This window comes from Rattus norvegicus, chromosome X, assembly GCF_036323735.1.
Source record: "Rattus norvegicus strain BN/NHsdMcwi chromosome X, GRCr8, whole genome shotgun sequence".
Classification (NCBI taxonomy): domain Eukaryota; kingdom Metazoa; phylum Chordata; class Mammalia; order Rodentia; family Muridae; genus Rattus; species Rattus norvegicus.
In genome coordinates this window covers 74,477,037-74,495,037 of record NC_086039.1, presented here as the reverse complement: position 1 = coordinate 74,495,037, position 18,001 = coordinate 74,477,037, and the positions used below count along the sequence as shown (strand labels likewise).

The 18,001-nt window shown below is 40.9% G+C and overlaps 1 long non-coding RNA gene and 1 other non-coding gene across 23 annotated transcripts in view; both read left to right on the top strand.

The window, feature by feature from the left end:
• LOC103690870 (uncharacterized) overlaps positions 1 to 18,001 on the top strand; it is a 64,606-nt gene that overhangs the window by 39,440 nt on the left and 7,165 nt on the right. For all 22 annotated transcript variants that reach the window (XR_010061270.1, XR_005498464.2, XR_010061281.1 and 19 more), the window contains one exon: positions 1 to 18,001. This exon is cut by the window's left edge. This is a non-coding gene — a long non-coding RNA (uncharacterized LOC103690870).
• Positions 4,067 to 4,149, top strand: Mir384 (microRNA 384). The gene has a single exon (NR_032273.1). It is a non-coding gene; the product is annotated as a microRNA 384 (primary transcript).

Here is an 18,001-nt window from a genome sequence, read left to right as displayed (position 1 = left end):
TGTGTGGTCTTGTTCCTAGGGAACAGTTGAAGTGTCTTGGGAAACAGCATTTTCATTCTTTCAGTTATATCTCCTAAATTGCTCATTCAACCAGAAAGGGCTTCACCAAGTTTTTTCAACAGGAACAAGTGTCAAATTTTTGTTTTCGAAAATATGGTCACCATAACTCTGTAGCACTCTCCTGATCTCCCTTTCTAGGTTTTTCTCATATGTGGCTAGTTTTCTGTCTATGTAATAAATGTCCAAGGAAATGGAAACTGATTAATATAATCTGTTGGGATCATTTATTATTCCCATCTGACATGTGTTTGGGAATATAAAAGAGTCATTCTTCAAGATAGGTATAACATGTATTGTGATTGCAATGGATGAAGAGCCCAGTTAGGTTGCTCTGCTGTAACATTCTGGAGATAGAGGGCAGAAGAAACTGGGAAGCAGGAAAAATTGACAGTGACCTAGCCCTGACCTCTCTCCCAGGTCAGAAAACAATTTTAAAATGTATATTCTCATGCTCAGTCTGGCACCCGAAACATATTCCTCTTCTCCCCAAGACCTGCTCTTTTTCTGAATTCACTGTTTATACTAATGGCATTACTGTTTTTCTCTTATCAATCACTACCAATGATAAAAGTAGCACTTACATTTTTCTCCTTTGCCCTAATAAATCTAGTGGGTTGCTAACTTGTGATACCGGTCCTTCACCCATATTGCACTACTCCACCTTTTATTAGGCCTTCACTGACTTCTCATTGCAAATGTTGTGATTAACCCTTACCTGGTTAATTTTCTCCAAGCCTTATTTACTCCAGTCAATCAAAACACAGAATCACATGTAACCACTAGCATTCTTTTCTCCCAGTTGCTAGGCTAAGTGTATAGAGAGGTGATGTTAGTTTTCAGCAGTACACATGCATCTTACTTTGAAGGAAGGGAAGAAGGGGTTGTTTCTCAAGAATATATGGAAGAAATTTCGGGAGTCCCTACTGAATTAAGGAAATACTGTACCTATGAACTTGAATGTTCAAGCAGGTCTGACACCTGAGTTCTCCCATGCCCGTGGCAGACTGGTACTCTTCATTTCTTTCTGTGAACACTTGAAATTGCTAAGTGCTTTCTTGTTGCTTTTTACCCCGGAGCCTCATTTGATCTTTCTCACAGATGTTGGGGATTCAGGGATTCCCCATAGGTTTGAGTGTCTCCTTCCTCATTACTGGCCTTGGCCTCTTCCCACAGCTGTTTCCATCACTCACATGGACTTGGCCACGTGGCAGCTTTGTGGATGGGCTCTTCAGCCATCTCCCACAAACCCGGGCCAAGAGGTGACATTCAATCTATCCTCAGTGTGTACCTCCATCCTGCCAAAGCTGTAAAACTGTCTGGGATTATAGTCCCTTCCAGTTATGTGCACGAGGAGGCACTTTCCAAAGGCATTGATCAATTCCCTCATGATCTCATGGCACAGCAGGTAGAGCTCATGTGGTTTGCAGTAGGAAAGCCAGACCATAGCAACTAGCCTAGTGCTTCAGGCTCAGAGCCCCTGAAACTCAAGTCACAGGACTCGTGAAGTCCACTGGGTGTTTTGGAACCCATCCCAAACACAATTAAATATTCAGGCAAAGGGAGAGAGAATGCTTAGAATACAAATGGCCTAGCTCAATGGGGGTTATGGGGTGACCTATCTAACTGGCGTTCCTCCCCCAGTCACCACAGCTTTGCCATCTTCTCAGTGGGCCTGCTGGAGTCAGGCTTGTCTGTGTCCAGGGGCAGCTCTAGTGGGCTTGCCCAGTATCCCAGGCATGTGCAACACTTCCACCTAACTCAAACCACATGCAGAAGATCATGTCATAGTTGGCGCATAACCAATCGAGAAAGGCATCAGAGGGTGTCCAGACCTCAGCTTGTTTGAACAAATGTTCAAAAAACATTTCTGAAGGGATATTCCAGAAAAACATACTCACTCAAGGTCTTAAAACAGATGTTCAGGCTCTAGGACTGGGCTGCTTTGCAGCTACTATTATCAAATACAATAAGGCAGGACCAAATCGCTTTAAGGGTGGGAAGAGGGTGTATGTTTAGCTTTCTTTCGCATCTTTATTGTCAGCCATGGAAGGATGTGTCAGAAGGCAGAACATAATACTGAGAGGCGACATGCTATTGTGATTCAATCTCTGGCATAAAAGGAAGGCAGGCAAAGGCTTTGACCCCTGACTGGCTTGGTGTGTTAACCTATCAAAGTATCACTTTGTTAAACTACAAAGCTAATGGCAACAGTGCTAATGCTACAGTTTTGTCAGGTGAACTCAAAAATTGCATTTAAAGAGAGTGTATACCATGTATTAAGCACTCAGCAATACAACATGGTTATCAGCACCGTCACCAGCAGAGCTTTGATACTATTAGCACGGCTGCCCCTGTTATCACTAGGACAGGAAGCAGGATTTATTGCCAAGTTACATGGGGAGCCGCAGAGGGCCTCAGCTTTGTTCTTCTTCTAGCTTACGGAGAAGGTAAGCATGCCGAGAAAGAAGATTGCAGGACTATAATTCTGGATTGAAAAGAAAAGAATGAGAGCAGTGTAGAGCTCTTACAGTTTGTTTTCCTCATCTCAGACCAAAGCTCTACCATCCTTCATTAGTTTCCTGTGTAACCTAGCTCAAACCACTTTAGATAATGGTGTTTCACTGGTTCCCCTTGAAAGTAAAACCCTGGGGCACTTGTTTCCAGGCAAGCTGACATGTATTAGAGGATAGTCTGTGAATGGAATGTGTAAGAGCAACTGGTCCAAAACAGGCAAAGCACTAACTTTTTTTTAACACTTCTCAGCTAACCAGCTCACAATCTAGGCGTATGCTATAAGCACCACCAGAATCTTTTTTAGCTACTGGCAAACAGTGATATCCTGGGCTCACTGCTAGAAGGTAAATTTTCTACATAATCATCACCCTTGTATTTCACTGTTCCACTAACACTTACTGTGTCATGATATCTATTTTCTTATGTGGGAGGTATGACCCCAGGGACTTGTATATGCTATCCAAGTGCTCTATTACTCAGCAACATCCCAAGATAGATCTGTAATAACTCTTTAATGAAGTTTATCCATCTATTCATACATGCATCACCACCCTCCCTCTACATCCATTCATTTACTATTCAACAGATGTTTGTTGAGCAATGACAACATCCAAAACATGGCTATAAGTGCTAGGAATAAGGCAGTGAATTGCTGTCATGAAGCTTCCAGTCTAGCTGCCTAGTCTGGCCAAGATAAACGTATCATGGAAGTTTACTGGCAAAGTTTAGACTAGATTTTTGAAACAAATATTAGATAGTACTTTTTTTTAAAAAGTGGACATGTCTTTAGGGTGCTTGGGTAGAGAGTGAAAGACTGTCTCGCGTCCAGCCTGAGCAGAGGTTCTAGGGGTGGCCTGGGTAATGTGGCTGCATTTTGATTTCTATGATGAACCTAGTTGATTCAAATTGTATAGTTACTATGCTGTATAGCTGTTTTAAAATGTGATAAGAAAAGAATGTGATTTTGTTACTGTCTCACTCATAAACTGGCTCAGAAGGCAGTTCTCAAAGCAGCATTTCAAAACCATTCTGAACAATGGCAACATCAGAATACCTTCTCAAGGGGACTGCTTCAGACAGTGCAGTACATATCTTGAGTGTACAAATCCTAATCTATTTAAAAATAAATATTACTAGTAAGTACATAATTTGTTCAAAAGCAGTGAAAAGAAAGAAATGTAGACCTACATGTTTTAATTCATTTTTAAATACTTAATGCATTATGTGTTTGGATGTGTGATTGCTATAAAATTAATTCACTTTAAAAATAATGAAAGGAGTTTTTCTTGGCACTTTTTTTAGTCACTTCTTGCATAGTCTTCTGCATGTGAGTCTTCAAAGTGAACAGCCCAGTTACTTAGCCATTGTCTGTGATTTTTTATATAAAAATCTTCCCTTTACGTAGCAGGCTGCAGAAATGCTGCCTTCTGCTTTGAAGCCAGTGTATGATCAAATTCAAGCTAACTGGTATTTTTGTTGCAGCGAAATGTTAAATCAGGAATTGTAAACAATTCCTAGGCAATGTGTATAATGTTGGTAAGTCATTCCTAGAAATTGTTCACAATGCCTGTAACATATATGCAGCTAGCAAGATTCCTGAAATACATAGGAAGCCTTCAAGAAGCTAACTGTGCATTCCTAGAACATCTCTGGATGATGACATTTTTTTGTAATCAATTTCTACTTATTTATATGTTAATGTGTCTAGGTGTTAATAATTCTGGTAATAGTAGTACTACTTGATTTTCATAGCTCCCAAGGGTTTCAGCATTATCTGCCAGTACTTTGGTGATACAGGGTTTTGGACATGCTTATTTTAAGGGGCATTAGAAATAAATTTAAAAAAACCAATTAGAAGCAAAGGCAATTACTTGTCAGGTGAGCCAAAGCCTTGTCTAAACTTTCTTACTTCTTTACAAAAGCTTTAGCCAAAGCTTCATTGCCTTTCTCCCAGCTCACTTCCAACCAAATTTTGATATTCTAATTCCCTAAGTCATGACAAAGAAACAATAATTTCTATCAACCTTACTCAGACATGATTTTTTTTACCTTTTCCTGTTCACTTATCTGCTAATGGGACTTGATAGTCACATAATGTCATTATTTAATATATGTACTTGATTCCTATTTGTAGTTATCTATTTTCATTTATGATTTTGAAATGATATGACTACTGGTTTATATTAGCATTTCTGTGGGTTATATCTATTCTTAAATCAACTTAGAAATGAAAACAAAATGCTGAAATGAGTTTTGAATGAGTTTTGGCCTTGAGTTTTATGATCATATCAAGTCACTGGTTGGGTTTCTTTGCATGTTGACAGTTAAGTGGATTCGCTTGACTTCTATTTGACTAGTGGAAATGGATCATACTGGGAGCCCACACAGATAAAGCCAGGAAATGAGCTGGCTATGTGGGGTTGGGATGAAGAGCTATCACAAAAATGGACAAAGTGTTTTAACAACTGATCCCAGCATCTGTAGTGGTGTACATTGGTCGATGTAGTAAGATGCAGCTGGGCAATATTTTCTTGTCATACAAATGGTCCTTCAATTTGCTTAGATGATGACACTTAACCCCCAATCTCATCCCTATTATATCCAGATATGACCCATCTCCCAAGGCCCAACTCAAATTTGTCATAGTCCATCTAGTTGTTTTGGTCCTCTCTGGTGTATCTTCATTTAATGCCTCTAGCCATTTAAGGTTAAACTGAATTGCACTGATCTGTATACTGTGTATTTTTCAAGGATGTCTTACACTTATGGTGACCATATTTTCCAGCCAAAAATTTAGAACATATCATCTGAAAATTTAAGTAGGCTATTTGAAATCAGTAGTCCTCAGGGAAACACATGTTTATTCCCTTCAGTGTCTCATTGAACATTCAGCATTGAGTATGATGATAGGAAGATGAAGAAAGAGAGACAGTCATATTCACTAAGTAGCAAGTAAAAGGAGTGGATGTTTTTGGAGTGTTTTGTATGGGCAGGCATAGCTTAAGTGCTTTGTTACCATGCCTTGGGAATAATTTATTGGCCCTGAAAATAAAAATAATACAAGAAAGAAGAGAAGCAGCACAAGTACCCATAGTGGAAGACATTGTGGAAGGACTGTATCATACAATGCAGCAGGTAAGGGAAGAAGAGGAGGCCTAATTGTCAGAAAGACAATTATAGACGTTCTTCCTAGAAGTTCTTAAAGGTCTGATTAAACAGATTTTTCACCATCCCTGTGTATCCAAGGTTGAGTGTGTACTGCTGATCTTTTTGCCTTTACTCCTCAGATTCTGCCAATGCTGGGATTACAGGAGATGCTCCCATGCCCAGTACAAGTGTAGGCTTAACAGTAGAATATAAACACTGGCTTACCAATGAACACTATGCTATTGTTCATTGTTCATTGCTTTACATTTGCATTTTGAAGGTTTCGTGTTTCATCTTGAACTCAGAATGAAAGACCTGGGCCTGCGTCTTCACAGTCCTTGGTGTTGCAAAGTGAATCTTTCCAGTCATGTTGTTGTGCTCTTTGAACCACATGTGAGGTCTGATGTATAGAACAAGCACTTCAGAATTATGTAGAAATATTTGAGGTAAAAATGTAAAAACTAAATACAAAGCTGTTTCTTGGGCTCTCTGACATGCAAACAAGGCAACTTTCTTTTAAATCTTTAGGCATTTTTTTCCTACTTACCACACCTCCATCCTTAATTTTAACCTTCAAATATACCCTGTTTTTGCCATAATGACAGGAGCTGAAATCTGCCTTCGGTTTCCCTATACCTCTTTGCCACGAGCTTTAGATTTCTTCCCTCCTGAGCCTGTTATAAGCCATGGAACAATGTACTGTTATTCCTCTTCTCCCTGAAAATGAAAAGGTGGCTCTTCCAGATGATGCCAAAAAAGATGGGAATGTTACCCCCAGGGTGTGGGTAGATCATTTGCAGTGTCAGGAAGAATAAGCGTACTATAGTTAGCACTCTCAGACTTTCTAGCAGAGGCTTATCCCTTCTGATGGGTCCTCAGGAGGATGAGTCAGGAGGAATTACTGCAGTGTGATCATTACTGAACTCCTAATCAAAGGCCAGCTGGGAAGGCCAGCTGAAGGGAACTGACCCTTGCTGGCATCCAAGCAAGCTGTGGATTTGGCCGGGTGAAGAACTTGGCTATGATGGAATGAATCAGGGTTAATAAAAAAATGTTATGCAAGGTTTTACCAATAGGCTAACACTGTACATATGGCAGGCCTGTTCTCTTCTAGTGCTCTCTGACTGGAAGGTAAGACAAAGCAAGATCATCACCCGATGCTTTTGAAACATATGGCTAAAATCTGTTGTGACATCTCTCATACAATATAGCCAATGAATCAGATTTTCTCTGCAATTATTTCAAGATATTACTTGGGGCAAGACAAAAGTTAGAGTCTGTTCTTCATGGATCTCTTTCTTCTTGGAACAGCCATATATCCTATGTTCATGTTTTATACCCTCTTCTATCTATTCTCCAACACTTACCATACCCTCCCCATGACAGAAGGCAGGTCTGAAAGATGTATTCTTACAGAATAACATCCTTTTCAAAAGCCTTATCACAGAAGCCATTGGCCAGGTAGGACGCCTCTGTCCTATTTTCTGGCAGAGTTGCTAAGCTTTCCAGTATTACTATCCACTGGAGACTGGGAAGGACTGGGAAGGACTGGGAAGGACTGGGAAGGACTGGGAAGGACTGGGAAGGACTGGGAAGGACTGGGAAGGACTGGGAAGGACTGGAAAGCAGCTGTCCCTAGCAGAAGTCTGCATTAGGAAACACTTTGCTTGGAAGTTAAGGTGAGAAATCATCAGGCAAGGAAAGTGTATGTTCTTATGATCCAAAACAATTATAAAGTCACTTTTCCCAAAAGGTACATTGCATTATTTCTTGGACTGTGGGATTATGGGGGTGGCAGTAGGAGTGGGGGTGAAACTAGGATGAGTAACAGTTTTGGAACATAAAGCCCTACAGTTTTTCCATTTTCTGTCTAGCTGAGATGGAATTAAAGAGAAAAAAAATGTAAAACTACCTCAAGAAGCTCCCCCAGAACATTTCCAGTTCTATGATTTTTGGGAAAGAATCTAACAAGAGTCCAAGTTTAATCTCTTCCTTGTGAAAACTCAGGCTTTCTCTACTTTCTACGATGTGATGAGTTTTGTGAGCTTGAAGGAAATAGAGAACACTCAGCAGTGTCCCGTTTTCTTTCCTTCCTCTGAACTTCATGTTGTTCACTTTATGTAGTGACATCTTGGGAATATGGCTGATAGTCCTAAAAGATGTAGATGCCACAGAAAGAAGCAATCTTAGGTGGGGGGCAGAAGAGAACATAAGTGAATTAATGTGATCTACAAAAGCATAATAGGGGACTATGGGGGAAAGGAAGAGAACCAACCAGAGAGGGCAGGGAACAGAGGCTAGGGCAGTGGGGCAGGGGGACAGATAAGAAGAAAGCATAATGATACATAAGCTAATGCCAGAATGAAGTCCATTACTTTATATCCTAAGTTAAAATTTAACTAAATGGGGCTGAGCTAGGACCTCTGTATATATGTTACAGTTGTGTAGTTTGATATTCTTGTGGGATTTCTAACAATGGGAGCAGGGTTGTCTCTGACTCTGTTCCTTGCCTTTGGAACCCTTCCCCCCTACTGGGTTACCTTTCTAATCTTAATAGAAGAGAAGGTGGCTAATCTTACTGCAACTTGATATGCCATGGTTGGTTGATGTCCACTGAGGCTAGCCCTTTTCTGAGGAGAAATTGAGGAGGGGTAGATTGACGGTGGGATGGGAGGGAAGGACTGGGAGGAAAGAAGAGAGGGGAAACTGGACAGGATGCAAAATAAATAAAATAAAAAGAATATTTCCAATAAATAAACAATTTCTGAAGCTGAAAACAAAACAAAAATTTAATTAATAAAGAAGAAATACATTGACAATCAATTGGGAGCTCAAATGTTAGCTCAAATACTTATAAGATCTGTGGTCATGGATAACCTACTTAGTTTTCTTACAGCTCAATCTCCTTGATTGTAAAGATAAGTCCTATCTTTTGGAGTTATTGGGTTGATTAAAATGTCTTGTTCCTTTATAGATAGACATAAAAATAGAATTAATGCTTAAATGTTTTGTTCTTGTTAGGTGTGGGGGAGAGGAAATTGATAAATGTGGTTTCTTGCAGCCTCTTTCAAATGAAGAATTCTGGGTCTTTTAAAAGAAAATTCAGGTTGGGACTGACAAGATGGCTTGGTTAGGTAACTTTGCTTGACACTAACTAAGCATGATGACCTGAGTGAAATCCTTAGAACCCATAAGGTAGAAGGAAAGAACCAACTGCTGCATGATGTCCTTTGACCTCCACACAAGTGTCTCCTCCCACAAAAAAATAAGTAAAATGTAATGACCTTTTTAAATAGAAAAATTGGGTATTGCTTCTAGATATTTATTTAAAAGAATTATTCAGGGCTGAATACTACAAAACTTGCCTGGTATTCACAAGGCCAAGGCCCTCAGTAACCCCCAACATATATTTACACACACACACACACACACACACACACACACACACACACACACACACACATGCACACTCATTCTCGAACGTGCACACGAACAGAAAAAGGGGGAAATAGAAAAGGAAAGAATTATTTATTGGTGAGTTTCCTTGAATACATAAAATAGTTCTGCATCTAGTCTAGGTCCTATGACACAGCACATTTTCATTTTGTGTTTCTTGAAATGAATGATGAATAAATTATAGAACTTCATATACTACAGATTCTATCAGTTATAAGAGATTTAAAAATCTCTTGAGGCTAAATATATTCTTGTAATACTGAGGAAAGATGGCATGCCACATACTATGTGGTAAAGAGAGGGAACTCAACTAGAAGAAAAGGCTGGGTTTCTATTTCAGCTTTCCTATGCTCCACTAGGTATAGGCTAGTCACTGCAACTCTTAGGTCCTCATTTATTCAGTAAAATCGAGCTAATGATAACCTTCAACACTTCTTTCCACAACAGTGACACCTTGTTCTTATTGGTAGTCTAGATAACCCATTTTTATAGAGTAGTTGTCAAGCCAGTTAGAAGTTTTAAAGTATCTGTAAGGTCAGAATAGGTACCATGAGCCCTTTTATTCCAGAGTGGTAGCATTCTTAATCATCAGGCTAGGAATAAGTGAATTAAATTGTATCGGTCACATTCAGGCAAGATTCTGTGAAAATAACCTGACCAAAAGCATCTTTGGGGAGAGAGGGTCTACTTGCCTTACAGTTCCAACTCCATCATTTCAAGGAAGTCAGGAAGCTAGTCTCATCACATCCATAGTCAAATGGAGAGTAATTTAGCAAGGCTTTGCCTCAAGATGTAATTTTAAAGTGGTTGGAGCTACAACTCAGTGGTAGAGCACTTAGTGCAAAGACCTGCACTTGCCTGCAGTTGATCCCCAGCGTAAAAGCCTCCTCAGTTGTAAATTCTTGAGTCCATACAAGAATATGACTTAAAGATATAGTAGAGGGTGTATATACAGACTGAGACCCTAGCTAGGCTTGGGAAAATGGGGTCAGTACAAGCAGGCTAGGTTCTAGAGAAATCGTAACTGGTTCATAGGCTCTAGAACCTGAGCTGAGCACACTGGATGTATGAGGCTGGCATGGCATACAGGGATCTGGACAAATTCTACAGTTTGTTGAAACAGAGGATAAGGGACCCAAGCTATCTAACAAGAATGGAGATCACATGAGCATTTGGGGAATCCAGAGCACTTGTCTTATTATACCACTGCGCAAGCTTTGTGACCCCAGCTAGAACTGGGAATGTCAGTATCACTCATTCCACTGGGCTGGTGCACTGGCTGTGGAACCAAAGATAGGACTGGGAAGCAACTACGAGTGTGAGCATATGAGGACTGGGAAGCATACAGGGACCCAGGAAACTCAACAAGCCAGACTGGTACAACAGCTTTTGTGACCACAACTAGACTGGCGAATGAGGAGACATAAATTGAGAGGGAGAGTCTGGATTACTCATTAGGCAGTGTTGGGATATTTGCTATGGAAATCCAGCTAGGCCCGGGAGTGTGGGGATTACGTGAGCTCATCGGGATCTTTGTAGCACTAACATGCCTGAATTTAGGAACAAGGCAATTGACCACACCTATGCATACAAAGATGTGGACGGAGGAGGTGACTGAGGATCTAGTTGACTCACTAGGCTTGGCCATAGAACAGTCTGCTGGACAGAAATAGGACTTCTGGGAGTATGAAGATGACAAGTGCATGAAAATGATGAGGGACAATCACAAAATCCCCAGCAGGATAAGCAGGCTGCAGGACCTGCACCTAGACATGGCACTATGGTGATTACATGAGTACTTAAGAATCTATGTCATTCACCTTGAGCTGGTGCATATGCTGTATGACCCTGAGTACGCCAAAAAGTTTAGGGACAGTGAGTGTGGGTGAAGTTCTAGGGATATGTACAAGGCTGTGCTGGTAAGCGTGCAGCATGTCAGAAAGGCTGAAAACAAACAGGGTATGTGAAATCATAAGCACTCACCAGGAAGCGGTGTTGCATTGCATAGGTTTTGAGACTCAAGATAGGTGTGGAATATGGGCACCATGCTTCCAGGCTGGAAATTGAGTTGGTTTCTAAGAAAAGTCAGTGTACAGACTACAGGTAATTAAGGGGTCTGCTAATGTGGGTGCTGGTGAGATCACAGCCAATTCTGGGATGGGGCACACAAAGGACCCTTTGAAATATCAGACTGCATGGACTCATGCACAAGCTATAGTATACAACCTAGGGCCATAACTGTGCCCAAGGCGTGGAAATGTGTGTGTTGGTTTCATTAGATTGGTCTACAACACAGATTTTCAGCAAGAGTATGAATTATGAAATTAGGGGTAGGCATGTAAGGAATTGGAGTTCTCCCTTTGCTAGCTTAATGTGCAATAGATATAAATATATCTAAACATGAGAGTAGAGTGCCAACAAGGTCTTGATGTGGGCCTGATTGAGGTAGCAATATGACTAGGCCATTAAAAGGATTGAGTTTACAGAGCACATGGATTATGGCAGTGGTTCCCGAGCTGTGGGTCACAGCCCAGATGAATTGTCTGAAAACACAGACCTATGACATGACCATTCACAACAGGAGGAAAGTTAGAGTCACGAAGTAGAATAAAAGATAATATTATGATTGGAGGTCACCACAACACGGTGAAGAAATGTATCATTCAGGGTTGTTGAGGCATTGGGAATTTTGAGATCTGCTGTTTTATGGTGATAGAGTATGCATGGTAGAGAGAGCTGGGTCAAGTCCCTGGCTTGGCAGATGTAAGGTTCAATGTCCCAGGAAACCCTGTGATCTAGGTGTCTTCTAATAATGGTAGTCAGTATTTACCTGTGCCACTGACTAAGCTTTAGTGTTGCACAGGCTCGTGGACCGTAAGCAGGTCTTCATAAAGTATGGGAAATACTTCATACAGTATGGGTGAATGGAAGGCACAGCCTACCTCCCAGGCTGGTCTGACCATGAACAATGGGGTCCCATTTCATTCTGGGATGATTCAAATTGAGTAAAATACAGTTATAAAAACCTCAGATGGCTGGGCAGGAGCACAAAACCGAGCAACAGCAGCAAGTCCAGGGAACAGTAGACAAAGTCAAGGAGGGTGGATCAGGGTCACTGGGCCCCCTATGATCCTGGGTAGTGAGGACTGCATGAACAGGAACAGATGTGGGACTCAAAGATAAAGATCTGATAAAGATGAGGGACCACCCACCCTAGGGCTCTGACCTTGGTGATCTGTTGCAAATGTTTGTCCTGGGCACACAGAATCTCTGTCTGTCAACTGGGTCATGCATTATGAAGAAAGGACCAGGCATGTGGCAAACTGGAGCATTCCCTCACAGGTCTTGTGCACAAGGGGTGCAAATTCATCAAGACTTGGATGTCTGAACATAATCGTGTAAAGGCATGTCTGTGGTCTTCACATTGCAGGATTTGAGCACAGGCTGTGGACCCCCTCCCTCTGCCTGGGATTATGGGACTGTGTCTATAGTTGAGGGTCCAGGGTACTCATCTTGCTGGTATGTTGCACATGGTATCTTACTCTAAGTCTAAAAATGTGGGACAGTGTAGGTGTGTTATGTGCTGGACACGGACAAGGTCTTGCTGGTTTGTAGGCCGCATCACCCTAGCAATCTTTGGACAGGTAGATACTAGGTGGATTGTGATCTAAGGAAGGCTATGCCATGGAAGGAACTTTGTATGGCCATCTATACCCAAATAAGGCCTCAAATGTGGGAACCAGGGCATTCAGGATAGGGGTGATTCTTCCTGATAGACTATTATGCAGTCTTCAAGATACCAGCAAGGCCTAGCAGTATATGGTCTCATGAGCCCCATGGTGTTGATATGAGCCTGGTAGAGGGAACAATGGGTTAGGGCATACAACTGGCTGAATGCTGTGAACATCCACAGAGTCCATGGATTATGGCAATGGCTCTCAAACTGTAGGTCATAACAGGTTCTGAAAATACGCGCTCTTTTCCATGGCAATTCATAACAGTAGCAAAATTACAATCATGCAGTAGCAATAGAAATAATGTTGCTGTTGCAGGTCACCAAAATGTCAGGAATTGTATTGTACAGGGTGGAGGCATTGAGAATGTTGAGAACCACTGTCTTAGGCTTATAGAGCATGTAGGGTAGAGAGGTCTGGCACAAGCTGTAAGCTTGGCAGATGTAAGGTTCTATGTCCCAGGAAAACCTATGTGTTTTGTGAGTAGACACAATGTTGATGGGTATGTCCTGTGTCACTCACTATGCTTTGGAGTTGCACAGTCTCCTGGAGCCTAGTCAGGCCTTGCCTTCATAGGATATGGGAATCATATGAGTGAATGAAAGTCAAGCCCACCTCCTAGGGTGGATGGCCTTGAGCAATGGGATCCCAGTTGGTTCTGGAATGATGAAAAATGGGTGAAATGCAGAGACAAGTGAATCAACTGACTGACGAGGAGCACAAAACCGAGCAACACCAGTAAGTCCAGGATGCAACAGACAGAGCCAAGGAGGGAGGACTGGGGTCCCTCCAGAGTTTGGATGGGGGATGTAGTTGTGGAGCCCCATCCGATGCTGGGTAATAGAGTCTGCATGAGCATGGAAGCATGTAGGACTCCAAGCTGCATATGTGGCATGCTGCATATGTGGGTCTTCAGCCAGCCTCGGTCTGTGGCAATGGGCTGCAAATATATGTCTTGTTCCAACTAGATTGGACTAGCACAGAATATTTGTGTCCTAGCCTGGCCAGGCATTGTGAAGTTAGGGCTAGGCCATTGGGGAAACTGGAACACGCCCTGGCTGGTCTATTGTACACGGTGTCCAAATCCATCTAGACCTGAGTGTCTGTGAACCTCCCCTTTGATGATTGCTCTAGTTTTTGACGTTTTTCAAATGGAGCAGAGGCACAGGGTTCATACTGTACCTCTATGCTTGATATTGCCTGAGGAACTGAGGAGCTGAGGCAGTCACCTCTGTTCTGGTACACATGAATTATAACCCTTGCTTGGGCTAAGAATATGGTGGATTATCCTCTTATAGTATCCCTGGATATGCAGGATACATGCAGAAACTGGTATTTGATGTGTGTGGGCAAAGGTGTTAGGTCATTTCAGGGGTGTCAATCACGTCTTTTTCACTGATTACCATTTGCTTGGTTTCTCTGATATTATTTTCCCTGTATCTGCCTTGGAGTTTCCAGGGTTTTCTTTTTCCCATGATACTCCTGTTTAGGAGTAGGGTTTTTTCTCATTGTTCCAGCTTGCGTGTTTTTGAACTATCAAGTGTGACTAAGGGATGTCTTTTGTGTATACACGTATTTTTTTTCTGCATTCTCTGGTCCAACAGCGAAAGATACATTTCAGCTGTGTGGTTTTGCTATCACAAATCTTCTTACACATAACAATTATCTTTTGGGTATTTTATGGTTCCTTCTCTGTCTTTTATTGGCCTTGCACTATGAGCTCTATGGCCCCCTCATCTCTTCTTACCCTGTATCAAAAGAAGCTTTCCATGAGATGTTTTCCAAATTAAGAGTAGCATGAATCATGAAAGATAGCTTCTGCATTTTACTATTCCTGCTCTTTCTGCTTTGATCATTAAGTCTTCCATATCTAGTTTATCTAGTTGCCTATGTTCTGTCCAGGAAATAAGTCTTTTAAATCAGCATTTCCAAAAAGGTCATGTCATGTAGCTTTCAAAGGAAGTTTACCACTTTTGTATCTTTACTGTCATTATTTATTCTATTCTATTCAGAGAGGACTTATTGCATGCATGCCTTCCATAGCTGGATTTGTTTTGGTCACACAGGAGTCATCAATCTCTATGTCCTCTCAAGTTATAGCTGCCTTCAAATCCTAATATCTACTTCATATTCTTGTCCTTCCCACATATATTACTTTAATAGTTACTGAAATCTTCAATTTTCACATCTTTTTTTCTTTATCATGGAACTTTTTTACTCTTTTTTATTGGATATTTTTAATTTACATTTCAAATGTTATCCCCTTTCCTGGTTTCCCATCAATAAACACCCTATCAATTTTCACATCTTTCAAAGTCATAAGTATTTTGAGTGCTCCCTTCCATGGCAATAAATGTGTGATGATAAAAATGGATAACATCTTCCTATTTACTTCATGAAATATATTCTGCATGCTATATTTTCTACCATGGATAATATTATTAGAAAATAAGCCTTCTATCTCATGTCTTTCCTAACCACAGCTTCTCAGTGCATTGAAGGAGTTTTCCATATTAACTTATTACTGAAAATGAGTACCCATAAGAGATATAATCCAGTTCTAAGTATTGTATAATCATTAGGGACTTTGGTTTCAAGAAGAATATCTAGTATGGCTTATTCACTCATAAGAGTTTTTTAAATCATGATATAATTTTTCCATGCCTATATATGTTTAACTCACAACTACTTTAGCAATAAATTGAATTCTCTGCAGTCATATCCTCCCTGTTGCTGGTTTAGTACTGGAATAAGTCATCCATCACCATGCATTTTCCCTGATATAGATGTGGTTGACAAGAAAGTGATGCTCAACTTCTATGTGCTCTCACTTGGTGCAGGGTCATAGTTGTGAAATACCTTCCAAATCCATTTTTCTCAGGAGCTAAAGTTGCTTGGTAAAGCAACAAGTTTTCCATGACCATGTCTTCCCATTCTATATCCACCCCACTTAAGGAAATTCTCCAGCCTCTCCTCTCCCATAGGCCCAACAAAGTTGGTCAGAAAAAAAGTTTCCACCACTGACCAAGAATGAAGTTCTTCCCCTTTCATGCTTTTCAGGTACCTCTGCTTTGATAACGCAAGGAACCATTCCTACCTTGTATCTTTCAAAGTCTCTCTGCTCTGCTTATTAACTTGATCATTAAACATTGTATGTTAGGGCTCCTTCCAGAAAAAAAATACCTTTCTGTTTCTGCCAACTATTGCTGTCTTTCTCATAGAATTATTTTTCCATTATCATGGCTCTCAAGTCATGGCAGTTTTCTCCTTGCCATTTAGGATTTATAAAATCTTCTAACTCCACATCTGTCCAGCTGTGTCTATTTCTGTCACATTCTAGTTTTGGTTTCCTCTTCATCCAAGTAGTAAAGAGATGAGTAAAGAAGTCTAGTACTACTGCTCCAATTGTTGTCAGTGTGAATGAAATCTGTTCTAGTGGCACACAGGAAATTTCCTCTTTCCTCTCTGGCCATTTCTGCTCTGAGCACTGAAGATTTTTCTGGTTGTGCATTTTATATGAGGAGAGCAGCTCTTTGTGTGTTTCTATTGAGATAATGAATGTCTCATCTGCCAGGAAGACCTGAACTTACTACATTTTCCTACAGTGCTAGCTAACAGGGCTTTGATATATGTATCTTAGCTCTAAAGCACCCACATATTATTAAGAAATGTATTACTTCATAACCTAATTATTTGTAACAAAACAGTAAAAGCTACTTCTTTTTTTAATTGGATATTTTTTATTCATATTTCAAATATTATCCCCTTTCCCAGTTCCTGTCCATAAACTCCCTATCCCATCCCCCCTTCTTCTATGAGGGTGTTCCCCCTTCCCAATCACCCACCCCTTCCCACCTCCCCACCTGACATTCCCTTACACTGCAGGGAGGGGGGGTACCGCTTGACAAGACCAAGGGCTTCTCCTAGCATTGTTGTCCAACAAGGCCATCCTCTGCTACATATGCAGCTGGAGCCATGGGTCTGTCCATGTGTACCCTTTGGGTAATGGTTTAGTCCCTGGGAGCTCTGGTTGGTTGGTATTGTTGTTCTTATGGGGTTGCAAGCCCCTTCAGCTCCATCAATCCTTTTGCTACTTCTTTAAAAAATGCTAGATACAATAGGGTCATGTTGCCATACATTAAGTCTCTACACTTTCTCCTCCTACACATCTACTACTTCAAGATTCTCTTAGAAGAGTTCTCTCAACCTCATCACAGTGAACGGTCTTTTGCAGAGCAAGTGTGATTTCATTATCTCACATTTCTAGCTTCACTCATGTCTTAGACAGTAGAGAAACTAAAGGATATGTTAATTAGTACAAAGTTCTAGCCAAGGACAGCCAGGTAGATGAGCCCAGTTTGTTCTCTTTTGTACAGTTTCGCATTTCTATATATGCCTATTTGTATGTATGTGTTTCATTTTCATGCTGTGTGTTTTGGCACTTTACTCTGTATCCTGACTGCATCCAACCTAAGAAGGAGACTCCGAGTGTAGCACAGGGAACATATTGTAATCATGCTATGACAATGGCCAATTCAGCAGCTACTTCTCTAAAAGGTGACTAGATCTCAGAAGCAAGCATGAAAACCCTCCCTAAAATGTCAACAATACCCTAGAGGACAATGAGGCTTTCTATGGGAAAAGCCAATTATCTGCCTAGGATAGATGACATGGGGATGTATGTCTGTCTCAGCTCATCCCCTTCATCAGACTAAACGTAGCAAGAAAATTCAGGCTTATAACTTGGAAAATGTCACCTGTGGGTGAAGTATTCTTTCCATAAAAACACCATGAGTGCTGGGCTTGGTGATATACTCCTATAATCCTACAACTGAAAGGAGCAAAGCAGTAGGATTACAGCACAGCCTGGGTTGCATGATAAGGACCTGTCTAAATAATGGCTGATATGTATAACTTTTACTTATATTTGCTGTTCTTTCTTCGGAATATCCCTGGACCTCTGAATCCCATTTGGCTCAACATCATGTCCTAAACTCAACTGAGGAACACCTTTGGACATTTGTATCTGGATTGCCCTCAAGCTTGTTTTTTTGGTATTCATTATGTAGACCTCCATACTGTAATTACAG